The sequence below is a fragment of the Lepidochelys kempii genome, chromosome 4, assembly GCF_965140265.1.
Source record: "Lepidochelys kempii isolate rLepKem1 chromosome 4, rLepKem1.hap2, whole genome shotgun sequence".
Taxonomy (NCBI): Eukaryota; Metazoa; Chordata; order Testudines; family Cheloniidae; genus Lepidochelys; species Lepidochelys kempii.
The window spans coordinates 74,126,480-74,139,231 of NC_133259.1; the positions used below are offsets into that span (position 1 = coordinate 74,126,480).

Genomic DNA, 12,752 nt, shown 5'->3' on the forward strand with positions numbered 1-12,752 from the left:
CAAGGAGCTAGGTCAAGGAAAGTTTCTCATTGATGCCTAATTTAATTTATATTACCACATTGCTTTTTTCCCTTTTACTTTATGGGAGTGACTTAAAAAAATACTTTTAACACTTACTTGAATATCGTTCGCTGGCCTAAAGTGAGATTAATTCCATTGCCTTTGTGCGTGCCCTGTTTGCCTGTAAAGTCAGACGTTTTGTTATTTCAGCAGCCTTCAAACATGTAATAAATAAATTTTCCACTGGGTTGGCACTTCCTCTTTACTTCCTGATGCAGGGGTTGATTGTTCTTTGCAACTCTCTCGGGATTTTTTGAGCTTTCTCAGAATGACTGAATTGACCACAGATTCAACCAACGTACTTTTTAGACTATGTTCACACAGAAAACCCAATAGAGGCAATTTATAGAACAATAGTAACTGCTGCATATTGTCTGAGATCAAATGGATTCTCGGGTATAACAGGCAATGCAAATAATGATGGAATGTACTTTAAATGTTGTTGGGAATGGAATCTTAGAATCAGTTGCAGAAAGAGCCACCTATGTCAAAAGTTATATGAGAACATGCATAAAATAAGAACTTCCACCATATTTTAATTCTGTGATTAATTTTTTAATATGGTCACACAAGGAAGACATGCATATCACTGGCAATTTGAAAGAATAGCACACGCTCTGAAGACTTCACTAAGTCAGGAATATGCTACTATACACTGATCCTAACTTGTATCAGGATAGAAATACATATTAGTTATAATATAAACTAACAAAATAGTGTAACTGAATAGCTAAATAAAGAAAAATGCAATGCTAAGGATGCACAGTTAAAGCACAAAGTAAAGAAATGCAAAAGTTTATTCGGTCACATTGCACATCTTACAGCTTATGCTGTATGCTAAAATTACTAAATATTTTTCATTAAACAAAAAAGTAGAATAAAAATAGCTCCTACAGCCGATGCAGTGGAGTTCACATTGCTTATCTGAGATATCTTCCTCCAACCCAGCCCTCCCTCACAGGGTATATCTATGTTGCAGTCTGGGTGTATGATTGCAGCATATGCAGGCGTACCTCAGCTAGCCTAGCTTCAACAGTAGGGAAGCAGGGGTTTCATCATGGGCTCTACAAGCCCCCCCAGAACCCTGGGTACTTTGGTGGCTAGTCCACACTGAAGTCCAGGCTGCCATGGCTTCACTTCTAGTGGTGTACACACTAGCTAGATTAAAGCTAGCTCAGGAATGCCAACACATCCTGCAGTTGCCATGTAGACATACCCTCAACAACTTGCTTCTTCAGCACCTCTTCTCTGCCCTAGCAGTTTTTCTCTAGCCCAGCACATGGATGGACTTCTGGAGCTTCAAATTCAGGATGTGATGTTCATCTGGCTCTATGAGGGCACTGGCCCATACCAAAGTCAGTTGCAGGATCAGGGCCTCAGTTTGTTTTATTATCAAAGCTTGTAAGCTTCTTGAACAAAGATCAGCACATTTCACTAGCTGAACATTCATGTTTATATCCACAAGAGATAGTTTGAGGAAAATCTCTATTGCCAACAGTCTGTATGGAGTTTAATGACTATGTTTTACGTTTTAAAATCAAATCCAGTGTGTCTTCACACCAAGTAGAGGCCCTCAGCACTGGTTATGTCTGTGCCAATTTCAGAGTCTGATTTCAGCCCTGTTTTACATAAGCCCAACTCAAAATAGTGTGATTAAATTTTTTTTTTAACCCCGGGAAAAGTCATTTGTCCAGAATAGCGTGTAAAGGACCTGGACTCATCCTTTCAACCAACCAAACATGGAAAAATTCAGAACAATATTTTAAGTTAGGAGGGGATGAAAACCAACTTATAATGGAAACTGGTTTGCAACCTTAGCTAGAGTGGTCACTATTCTAATCACAACATAACTTTGTTTACACAGTCATACATACCATTGAATACTAAACAAGCTGCCAAAATAAATGGAGCACAATATTATTTATCCAAGGATGAATTCCCTAAAATTAACATTAACTTCCACTCTTGACCCTATGTTAGCTTGTGAACAAGATACCAAGCTCCAATCCCAAATTGGAGTTGCTGTGTGACACTGTTAGGCTGCATTTAATGACTACTAATATGCCAGGAGTCCTTCCTCCCTTCACCTGTGGAGTTCTCCAAATTAGGTTATAATGATCACTGCTGTTTTAAATGTCTATGAACTTTTCCAAGCAAATTTTATTTCATATGTACCATATGATAATTAAGGATGAGTTAAAGTCAAATTCAGACCTTTTAAGTCAGCTATAAGTGCATGCAATGATAGTGAAGTCAGTCAAATTACAATGGTCTGAAAAGAGAATCAATCTGAATCTTCTCACCTCCTTTTTACATTACCTGAACCAAGAAGTTTGAATAACAACCCCACCATCCCAGTCTCCCTCCTTAATTTCTGTCACAGGGAACAAAGTTAATGAGGGAAGCCCACAACCTTCCAGTAAGTGTTTACTGGTACTTGGATATTGTTTGAGACCAGCACCTTGTGCAGCTTTTCCGTAAGAAACGCTCTGGGTTTTTTGTCTTGCGGTCAGTAAAATGAGTTCAAGTAAGGCCCAGCAGAGAGAGGCTACTGCCTATACTGGGCCCCACTGTGACTGAAGTAAGAATACAAGAGAGAAAGTTGCACAATCACCTGGCTGCGAAAACAGCCTGCTTCCAGGAATGGTGGGGAGAATTAAGATGTTAACTGGCCTCTTGCCAGAGAAAAGCTGCACTTACAGTATCTCAGTCCTTATTTCCATATGCTCCCTTTAAGTGTGGAGAAAGGGCCTGCCACCACAGATCTTTAAAGGTTAAAAATGCCCTAGGAAGGGTTAGTTTTGAAGGGGGGAAAATAGGGGCCTATGGGCAAGGAGCAGTCACCTATTTGATCTTTGGGGTGGTAATTGGTCCCTGTGTCTGCTTAAAGCTGAAATTTTGTTTCTCAGATGTGGTGTTTCCACATCAATTAAAAAAGAAAAATACATAAATCCACAGACAGTTCTCCACACCTGGAGAGAGAAAGAAGAAAAAATTAAGTGTGATAGATGCTAGTCTGTAACTTAATGCACTGCTGAAAGGTGCTCAGACCCTGTGCTGATGGGCAGCAGAACAGAATGAGTAACCTGTGTGGCTTCTGAGCTCAACAGGTTACACAGAGCTTCTGCATGCTCTGCAGCCACTGAATCTGGATCTTTGTTGTGGAGACTCTCTCCAGTGCGGTCACCCTTTTGGTTCTGCTGAATTGACTAGTTCAGACAGCACTTGCTGTCAATGGCCATCAAATATAAGTATCTTAGAATTTTAAAAAAAGTTCATTATCACCCTGTTCCTAACTAGAAACTGTGCAATAGTAATGCCGTGACAGTGTTTAGCTTTGGGTACATAACGTCTTGTAAAGTAAATCACAAAAACCCCAGAATGAAATTTATAGCTGCCTAAAGCCAACACAATTATAAGACATGCCAGAAAATTGTCTTGGTTAAGATGAAGAACCCTGGGGGGAAATGGCATGCTAACTGCTTAGTGTAATGGATTTTACAACCATATGAAGTGCTGAAAGCATCACATAAAATGCATATGCTATTAAACTCTTGACCATACTTGTCTTTTGATAGGAAGACAAAAATGTTCTTCCAAAAATTGTAATTCTCCTAGATTTCTGGTGTTTTTATCTGCACGTGCATTCCTTCTTGTAGCAGCCTACTACCTAAGGAAGTCCTATCAAATCAAAATGTACCTAAGGTTCCATCTTACACAATTTGTCACTGGATGAAAAACCTTTGCCAAAACTTGGCAAACTCAGGTGTCCAAAATTATGTATCCATAATTAGGTGCTTAATGGTAAACATGGATTTATGTGCTTAACTTGAGACTCCCAATTTCAAACTGTTGGCTCTTATGGGGGTATTTTGACTTGGAAAGGAGGGAAGACATTACTGGGATCATATAAACAGTTTTCTGACCTAAGGTCTGAATGAAATATTCTATTAAAAAAACCAGAATCTTTACAAGTGTTCGAATTATAACATAAATCATACATTTAAAAGTGAGTATGTTGCTCATTAGGATCTTCCAGGCAAAATCTTGATCCCATTGCAGTCAGTGGGAAGTCTGCCACTGACTTAAATGGACCGTGATCTGTCTGTTAGTGTCTCAGGCAATTGGCTAAAATCTACAGCTACTTCTGAAATCCATAGGTTTTTTTTTTTTTGAATGTCTGAAACATTCTCCTTTCACAGATAGAGAGGACTTGATTCTTTGCTCCCAGTCTGACTCCTTTCCACTGTGGTATCAGTGGAAGAGGTCAGAAAGCAACCGTAACTCAAGCATTTTGGGGACTCTCCTGGAATGGGGCCAAATCTCCACCATTCCCTCGGGGCTCCTCCCTTGCATAGGATCGTGTTTCCAATTGCAGGGGGCATGGTGTGTCTTCTGCTCTAGTGAATGGTCCCTGAAGGATCATGTACTGCCAGCATACATTGGAGTAGCCCAGTTTCTAACTGGGATCTAGGGATTACAAAGGTGGTGTAAAGCCATTGCTGTCCTTAACTACTTGGGACCTATGCCAAGATAGGTTGACTGGACTTGAAAACCTGACACTTAAAAGTCAAATAAATATGAAAATCAGGTGTGTTTTATAGTAAAATTAAGAGCTAAGCAATCATTTTACTTTTATACTGCTCTGTCACTGCCACTGATACTCAGTCATGATGGAAACTACCTGCTCCTTAGGAACAGTGGACCCTGGGGAAATTTTGGTTCATTGGTCTGATAGATTTCAGCCCTTTGCTTACTAGTCACTGGAGCTAAACTAGATTCTCAATACACAGTGCCTCCACTTAATGTCCAGGGGAATATATTAATATACATTAATTTCCCTACAATCTCTAGGACATTAGGAATTAAAAGCAATCCAGGAGAAACCAGTTCTAAAAAGGAGTGAACAGTTCAGCTGAGGAAAGGACAAGGTTTAATGAAAGAAGTGGAAAAGATATGACTTGAAGGAAAAGAAAGAGGCAGGAGAATCAAGGGGAAAAGATGAATGACCAATTAAACGCACAACAATAATCAGACTCTCCCTCGAATAAAAATATCCCAATAACTAAATGTAATCAAAATGCCACATAGAATAAAAAGGCATGTGGGTGTAACCCCAGCATTTATTTTCAGCTCTTGGTTGGTCAGTGGCACACAGATGGTCCATAGGAACACTGTTTTTTTGCTGGAGCCCTATAGGAGTGGCTGAACATATTTTTTTTACAGTAAAATGATCATAAGAACAAGGCAGTCTTGTTGCCAGTGTGCAATGTGGGGCCACATGTCCCTTCAGTTCTGAGTGAGCCTTCAGCTGGCAGAGGGCCCTTACGGATTAGGACTTTATTCACCCTCAAGCCATTTCCTAATTAAGTGAAGTAACTGCAGTTCTCACTGTTAAGGCAGACCTTTCATTTTGTGAAGCAGGTCCCCAAATCCTTCCAGAGCACTGAAAACATAAGAAGTGAGGATGGCAGACTGTTCTGTCCATCTCGCTATAAACTCTGGGGGCTCCTTTTCTCCCTGTTAGGTCCAGCTTGTGATTGGTGATTGCTTGGATGGGTCACTGGCTTCTCTCCGAATCCCATCCTATCTGCTTTAAGGACTGGTCGCTGAGGGGGTTCTGGTCAGCCAGGACCCTTTGGCTGAAAGGCAAAATGGAATTCTCTCCCCTATGCAGCAGAGAACAACTGAGACGCTGTATCTCTTTATGCTGCTGGAAGCCAATCCTCTAACACTAAATAAACCACTCAAAGGGTAAATATCAGGGTTTTTTTTTTATGATATCCATTATCTACATTAACGAGCACATCAGTTACTACAAATGACTCACGGAATAAGTATGTGCTAAATAAAGAGAAACTATAGTTGTAAAACTTTTCATTCTGTACTCAAGCCTGGCGCATACTCTTAGGGTGAACCCAAGAAATAGAATGCTCCATGCAGCTCATAAATAGTGGCAGACATCCCACGTTTACCTATTTTTTTTTAATACCGGATGAAAAAACGCTTGTACTTAACTTTGACACTCTAGCTTTGCAGGTGAAATGTGACTCAGGTGGATACAGCTCCATTTCCTTTTACATTGATGATCTGAAAGACAAGAAAGGAAGCTAAAGCAATTGAGGATAGGGAAAAGCACTGAAAATATGTACAAACATGAAAGTAAGGTCTGAACCTGCTTAAGCTTACTTCATGCTTTGTTTCTTTAATCAGTAAATATGTCAAATCCAGTCCCATAGAAAAGAAATCTAAATTCTTTTATGGCCCCAACATTAATTCCACAAAAAGAGCAAATACTTTTCTAGGACATAAGGAAGACTTTATATTAAAATCTTACTGACTTAGATCCAAGAATCTTTGGGTTTCATTTTACAGTTATAAATGAAATAAACCAGCTTTACCTTTCCAGATTTCTGAATTGTAGCGATAGTTGAAATAATGTCAAGTGTTAATTCTCAGAATCCTAGCAATTAGGAACCTGGGTAACTTTTATGGGACAGTTTGATACTCTGCCCTTTTGGGCAGGAATACATTAGGAATGCAACTTTAGGTCTAAAGCCTGTAAAGTCTTCTCCACATGGTTAACTTTAAGCATGTGAATAGTCCATTGATACAATGCTACCAGCTACATGCTTAAAATTTAAGCATATGTGTAAGTCTTTACAGGATCATGAACTTAATTACCATCTATCAGTGTACAAGGGAACGATTTTATTGCAACAGAAATTAATAAGGCAGATCAATTTTTAAAGTAAAGTCTCTTCAGTGACAAGACCATCATCTGGTTTCCCTCAAACCTCTGTCTGCAACTGTCTTTTTCCCCCTCACGTCAAGAACTGTCTATGAAGTTTGTGAATTATTTCGGACACTCTGTAGTAGAACAGCAAAGATGAATAAATTAGGAAATATCTTATGAATTGATCTACTGGATGTCTAATTTAGGGTTCCTACTCATTTTGACCTCCTTTAACAAATCAGAAGTCCTTGTCTGTGGCTACTTGGCACGTACCTGGTTTATTCTGAATCACCCAATCAGGTTTTCTTTGTGGATTTATCATTGTAAGCAGGCAGCATTTGCCAATAATTACCACAGTGTGGTATCTGAGATTCCACAGTTATTTCCTATTTCAAATATGGGGCAAAACTGTGGTATCTTATTTATGACTATGCAGTAACTGTTGGCAAATACAGTCTGTGTAACGGCGACCAATGAATGTTTTGAGTAGAGACAGAAGTGAACAAACTCACAAACACCACATGGTCCGTGTTCAGGATGTTAACATTAAGAAATGCTTTTGAGTACAGCTCTACGCTAGAGATACAAAACATACATCTACTGTCAACTTAATAAGAAAGTTATTGTGTTAAACAGATAAACTAATTAGCGCATAGCTTTGACTCTCAACCCCTAGAGCTATGTGTCCATTACATTGTTCGTAATCCATATTAAATATGTTATATGGTCAGTCATTTGATATTTATTATATAATGCAGAATAGATTTTCCATGCAGGATAATATGACTCCTGTTAATGGGAATAGCACAAATAAGTCTGCAAACCTTAAGCTTTCCGCTTATTCCTGTTTTGCTTTATATCTGAATTAAATAGTGGTTTGAAAAATCTTAATTGAAGACATTAATGTTTTTTGCATAAGTGTCCAACGGGAATTCAATCACTTGGCACTGCCGTTTGTGCTGAAACATTCGGGTAGGTTGACTACTGTGCAAATGTTAGACTAATGAATTGAATCTAATGTCATGTAATTTTCCTACATTTCTACTCTAGAAAGAAAACCAGGGCTTTGATCCAAAACCATCATGTTTCCTGTTTTGGACAAGTAGCTGTGCAGTTTTACAGTGCTACGTGGAAAGATGCAGCTGGGGTGACAGAGTTACACATATTATATAAGCAAATACTCTACAAGCCTGTATGTGGGGAAGTAAATGAGCAGGGAAACACTTTATGAATTGCCCTTTTCTGAAAAGAACTGAAACTCCTTATCAAGAGAGAGGCAAGGTGGGTGAGGTAATATCTTTTATTGAAACAACTTTGGTGCGCTCATGTCCTTGGACCAACACTGCTACAACACTGAAAACTACTTATCAAGGTCCATTAGTGTGTCTCTGGCCTTTGTGTTCTCATCAAAAATAGTGCTGGTTGCCCAGGGCACAACATTAGATAGTTTTTATTTTTTTTACTTTGGTTATAATTAAAATGTTATTGGTATTCTGCACTAAAGTGAAATGAAAGAAACTGTGTGTTCAGCAGAAGCAGTTTTCCTACCTATCCTATGTGAATTTAAGGGAGAAAAATCTTTTTGAGGGCTAAATTGATCGATATAGGGGTTAGCTTTTGTTGCTATTTATTTTCATATTAAATGAAATAATGTGTAGAACGGTATTACCTTGTGGTAATTGCTACACAACCTGCATATGCAGATCTTGCTTTCACTCTACTATGGTGAAGTTGTGCCAAGTAATTACCAGAAATGGTAGCTGCATGTTTTGAGAGAATTGTGAATATTTGGAACTTGAAATTTCCTCGCTGAGCTAACTTTCTGAGATAATGCTATTTCACTAACAGGGAAATCTGTGTGACATTACATTCAGCCTCTCTTTGTTAGACAGCTTAAAAGCACTCTCTGCTACTGGAAGAGGAAGGAAGACTATGGGTAAATGGCGGGTTGTGGTTTCAAGACACAGAGTGGTGTAGAGAAGTGGCAGTAACAACAGTACAGAGTTAGGAAGAAGTTCAGCTGTGCTAGTGGGGTGGGGGTATGGAGCAGTGAGAGAAGCCTGGATTTTCTAAAGTTCAGTGCAGACAAGGTAGAAGTTATGACAGTAGGGAGAAGAAAGCATTTGGGCAGAGTGGCAGGTTTTGCTGTCCCAATTATAATAATGCTAATTCCAAGTATTCCAAAAAGCATGCAATTAAATAATTGGGTTATTCTAATTTGCCTTCTGGGTCCTGAGCCTTTAAGGTACACTTGGGTCATCTTTTCAAGATTTTCCCTGAAAACAGGAAAGCTAGAAGCTGAAATTTGTATAGAATTGAAGTATACCAGGAACTGAAGCTTTAAGAAAAACAACAAATGTCACAAGACTCACCACAGAATCATGAGATTTACCAGCACTGCTGTTATTGACAGGGTACATCCGCCCATTGTGAATGTAATATGTGGTTGGCTTCTAGACCTCTGACTGTACCTGAATTCCATGGTAGCACTGCTTGATAGAAAGCCTTTTCCCATCTCCATTTAAGTTACATAACTGCACATACACTCTCCAATATGGGTCTTGCAACAGTAATCCAACTTCTATCATCTCCCAGCGAGATTACTGCTATATGCTCAGCATGGGGCCACATTTGACTCCCACTCAGAAATTTCAGCTAATATTGCTTCCTGCTTGCTTTGCATTGTCAGTCATCGAGAACATATAACCTCTTCAGAAGCTTCACTGTTTCCTTATTTGTTTCTGGACACAATTCATTCAAAAAGGTTTTGATACATACAGTTCTACCTGGTTTCAATCCTGGGTACCAGGCATAGTGCCTTTCTTACCATCAACACTGTCTATGATAGAGCCAATAAATGTCTGAGAAAGGAAGCAGTGCTCTTGGTAGAGGGTTCTGGACTCTAGAACTCAGGGTCTGATGGCCCAGTCAAGGGAGCAGTTCTGGTAATCTTAAAAGCAGGGTGCAAGGCTTATCAATGAATTCATGCAGATCTTTCTCTGAGCAGGTCGGGGATGAGACTATGGAAGATGTGGAGTTTTGGGGGAGAAAGTCCCTGTAATCTGTTTGACTTTTTGTTCTTTGTATAGGTTTTCTTTGCTTAAGATTTTGTTTACTGTAGAGAAGCATATTTTCTAAATAAAAAATGAATACATAAATAAATGTGAAGCAGTCCATTATATTGGCCAAAAAAAAAGAATATTCCCCTCTCTTCCTCCAGTTTGAAATGCAAATCTTTGAAATTTCCTTTTGATCTGAATCTCAATTATGGTCTGCAGCACGTGTCACTTACCTAAGTTTTCTTGATTATCTAAATCCCTGTTTATAGGAATATTCCCTCCAAAACATTTTTGAGAAAATATGTTGTACTGCAAGCAACAAAATACGTAAACTGTACTTTTAGTAAGAACATGATTTTTTTAGCCTATTTTTAAATAGTAGTTTTGGTTTGGCATGTCTGGAATACTTACATATTCTTACTTTGTGCTCAAGGTAATCAGAATCCTTGGTAAATCTATTCTGAAGAACCCTCGAAATTAGAAATATATCATCTCTAAGTTCTTTTCTTTTCCCCAAACCATGAACTTTTCCAGTTCATGTCGAGTTTTGAAATTCTATATGCAGGGGTTCCAGAGTGCTGCCTATAGACAATAATGTTACCCTATTCCTCTTGTGAAAACATTGCTGCTGTCCTGCCTGGAAAAAAGTAGATTGTGGGAAAGGGAGAGAACTGGCTCAAGAGAGACTCCACTAAGATTCTACTCCATACAGACTCCAACGAGAGACTGCTGAATTGGAATTAATTTGCAAACCGGATACAATTAACTTAGGCTTGAATAGAGACTGGGAGCGGATGGGTCATGACACAAAGTAAAACTATTTCCCCATGTTTATTTCCCCCCCAAACCCCCTCAGATGTTCTGATGTTCCTCAGATGTTCTTGTCAACTGCTGGAAATGGCCCACCTTGATTATCACTACAAAAAGTTTTTTCTCCCCCCCGCTCTCCTGCTGGTACTAGCTCACCTTACCTGATCACTCTGGTTACAGTGTGTATGGTAACGCCCATTGTTTCATGTTCTCTATGTATATAAATCTCCCCACTGTATTGTCCACTGAATGCATCCGATGAAGTGAGCTGTAGCTCACGAAAGCTTATGCTCAAGTAAATTTGTTAGTCTCTAAGGTGTCACAAGTCCTCCTAGACTTTATATTGGCTTCCTAAGAACAGAATTACTGGAATTGAGTATTAGGGCTCCAGGGATGATCTTGCAGGGTGCTGAGTGCCTTCAACTCCCCCTGAAGTCTGCTTAAGTCCTTGGCAGTTAAGGGCACTCCACATGCTTCAGGAGATGCTGAACATCTCATAGAATCAAATCCTAAAAGCAGCTGCCTTGAACACTGATCACAATCATCTTTGCTAGTTTGAAAAGGCTTATGCAAGAGCGAGGAGCCACTTCTTGCTATTGTTTTGCTTTTGAATGTCTGTCATTAAAAATCTGTATTTATTTTTCTTTCTTGAAAATTTATGAATAGTATTAGACCTATAATTAATCATATTAAGTTATATGAAAATTTTGAAATGTTCTTTGCATAAATTGTGGTTAAAACTCTCTAGAGTATAAGCTTAATATTGTTTTCTGTAATTTACATTGACAAGGGAGGAAGATTAGATCTTTAACACAATTACGCAATGTTTGGCAGATTCTGAGGGTAAATTTTAAGTGATTAGAATAAAGGAATAATTCAAACAAAAAAAAAAAGAAAAAAGTAGTCTAAAGGCAAACTTAGTTAAGTACGGATTTATTTGATGCTTGCCCCCTCTTATCAGGGTACATGGGGAAGGGGAAATTCAGCCAAGAAAAGTGACTTTCCCTACCTGCCAGACTGGTTTTCTGTTCAGCAGAGACAACAACTTGGACAGATTGGTGTTCCTTCCGTCTACAAACAGAACGGCCATCATAGAATTTATTTCCATTGAGCAGCTCTCTTTAGGATCTCTTCTTGGCAGGTTCCCCAGGTTCCTTAGCTACTATATACAACAGTTGAAGAAAACCTCAAAACTTTGTGCAACAGGAGCAATCAACAGGAGTGTACATAAAACAAGCAAAGGGTAACATTCTTACAGGGGAAAGGACAATTTAGGGCCTTTCAGGAATAGAACAAGTGAAGGCCCTAATAGAAGCCAGTTCTGGGAGTGTTCCCGATTATATTTTCTCTATAGAAAACTGTTAAAGGTATAAGAGTAACAGCCGTGTTAGTCTGTATTCGCAAAAAGAAAAGGAGTGAGCTGTAGCTCACGAAAGCTCATGCTCAAATAAATTGGTTAGTCTCTAAGGTGCCACAAGTACTCCTTTTCTTTTTGTTAAAGGTATAAGGAAGTCCCTTTTCTATGCAGCATAGGCTCCAGTTTCAAGAGACAAGAGACATCAATATTCATTCCCATGTAAACTCTGTACTTTGGAAGCAAGACTTGTTTATGTGTCTGCTGCTGAGACTTTACATCCAAAGGCAGTGGTTAGCTCAGTGGTTTGAGCATTGGCCTGCTAAACCCCGGGTTGTGAGTTCAATCCTTGAGGGGGTCATTTAGGGACCTGGGGCAAAAATTGGGGATTGGCCCTGCTTTGAGCAGGGGGTTGGACTAGGTGACCTCCTGAGGTCCCTTCCAACCCAGATATTCTATGATCAGATTAAGCCTTTCCTTTCACCTTGTGAAGGCATCTGTCTAGGTAGATTAAACAGACACATAAAATGAGTACCTCAGTAGGGGGGAGGCTGCACTTTTGTGTAGGATTTGGAAAAATCTGGAAGATCGTGTTTAGTATTGAGAATGTACATTCATGTATGAAATCATCTCTGTACCATCTAATCCTTGCATTTTAGAAGCCACAATGACAACTAGAAAGCTTGGGCATGGATACATGTAATCCAACAACAGAGGCTTTCTTTTTTGGGCC

The 12,752-nt window shown here is 39.2% G+C and overlaps 1 protein-coding gene across 2 annotated transcripts in view; it reads right to left on the reverse strand.

Moving 5' to 3' along the window:
- The window catches only part of VEGFC (vascular endothelial growth factor C), a 206,610-nt gene that overhangs the window by 22,491 nt on the left and 171,367 nt on the right, over positions 1-12,752 (reverse strand). Inside the window, exons 8-9 of one of the 2 annotated variants that reach the window (XR_012158639.1) lie at positions 11,675-11,827; positions 118-6,150 (exon numbers count right to left, since the gene is read on the reverse strand). The gene's annotated coding sequence lies outside the window, so the exon portion shown is untranslated. The remainder of the gene's footprint in view (positions 1-117; positions 6,151-11,674; positions 11,828-12,752) is intronic. The other variant, XR_012158640.1, reaches the window with a different exon arrangement.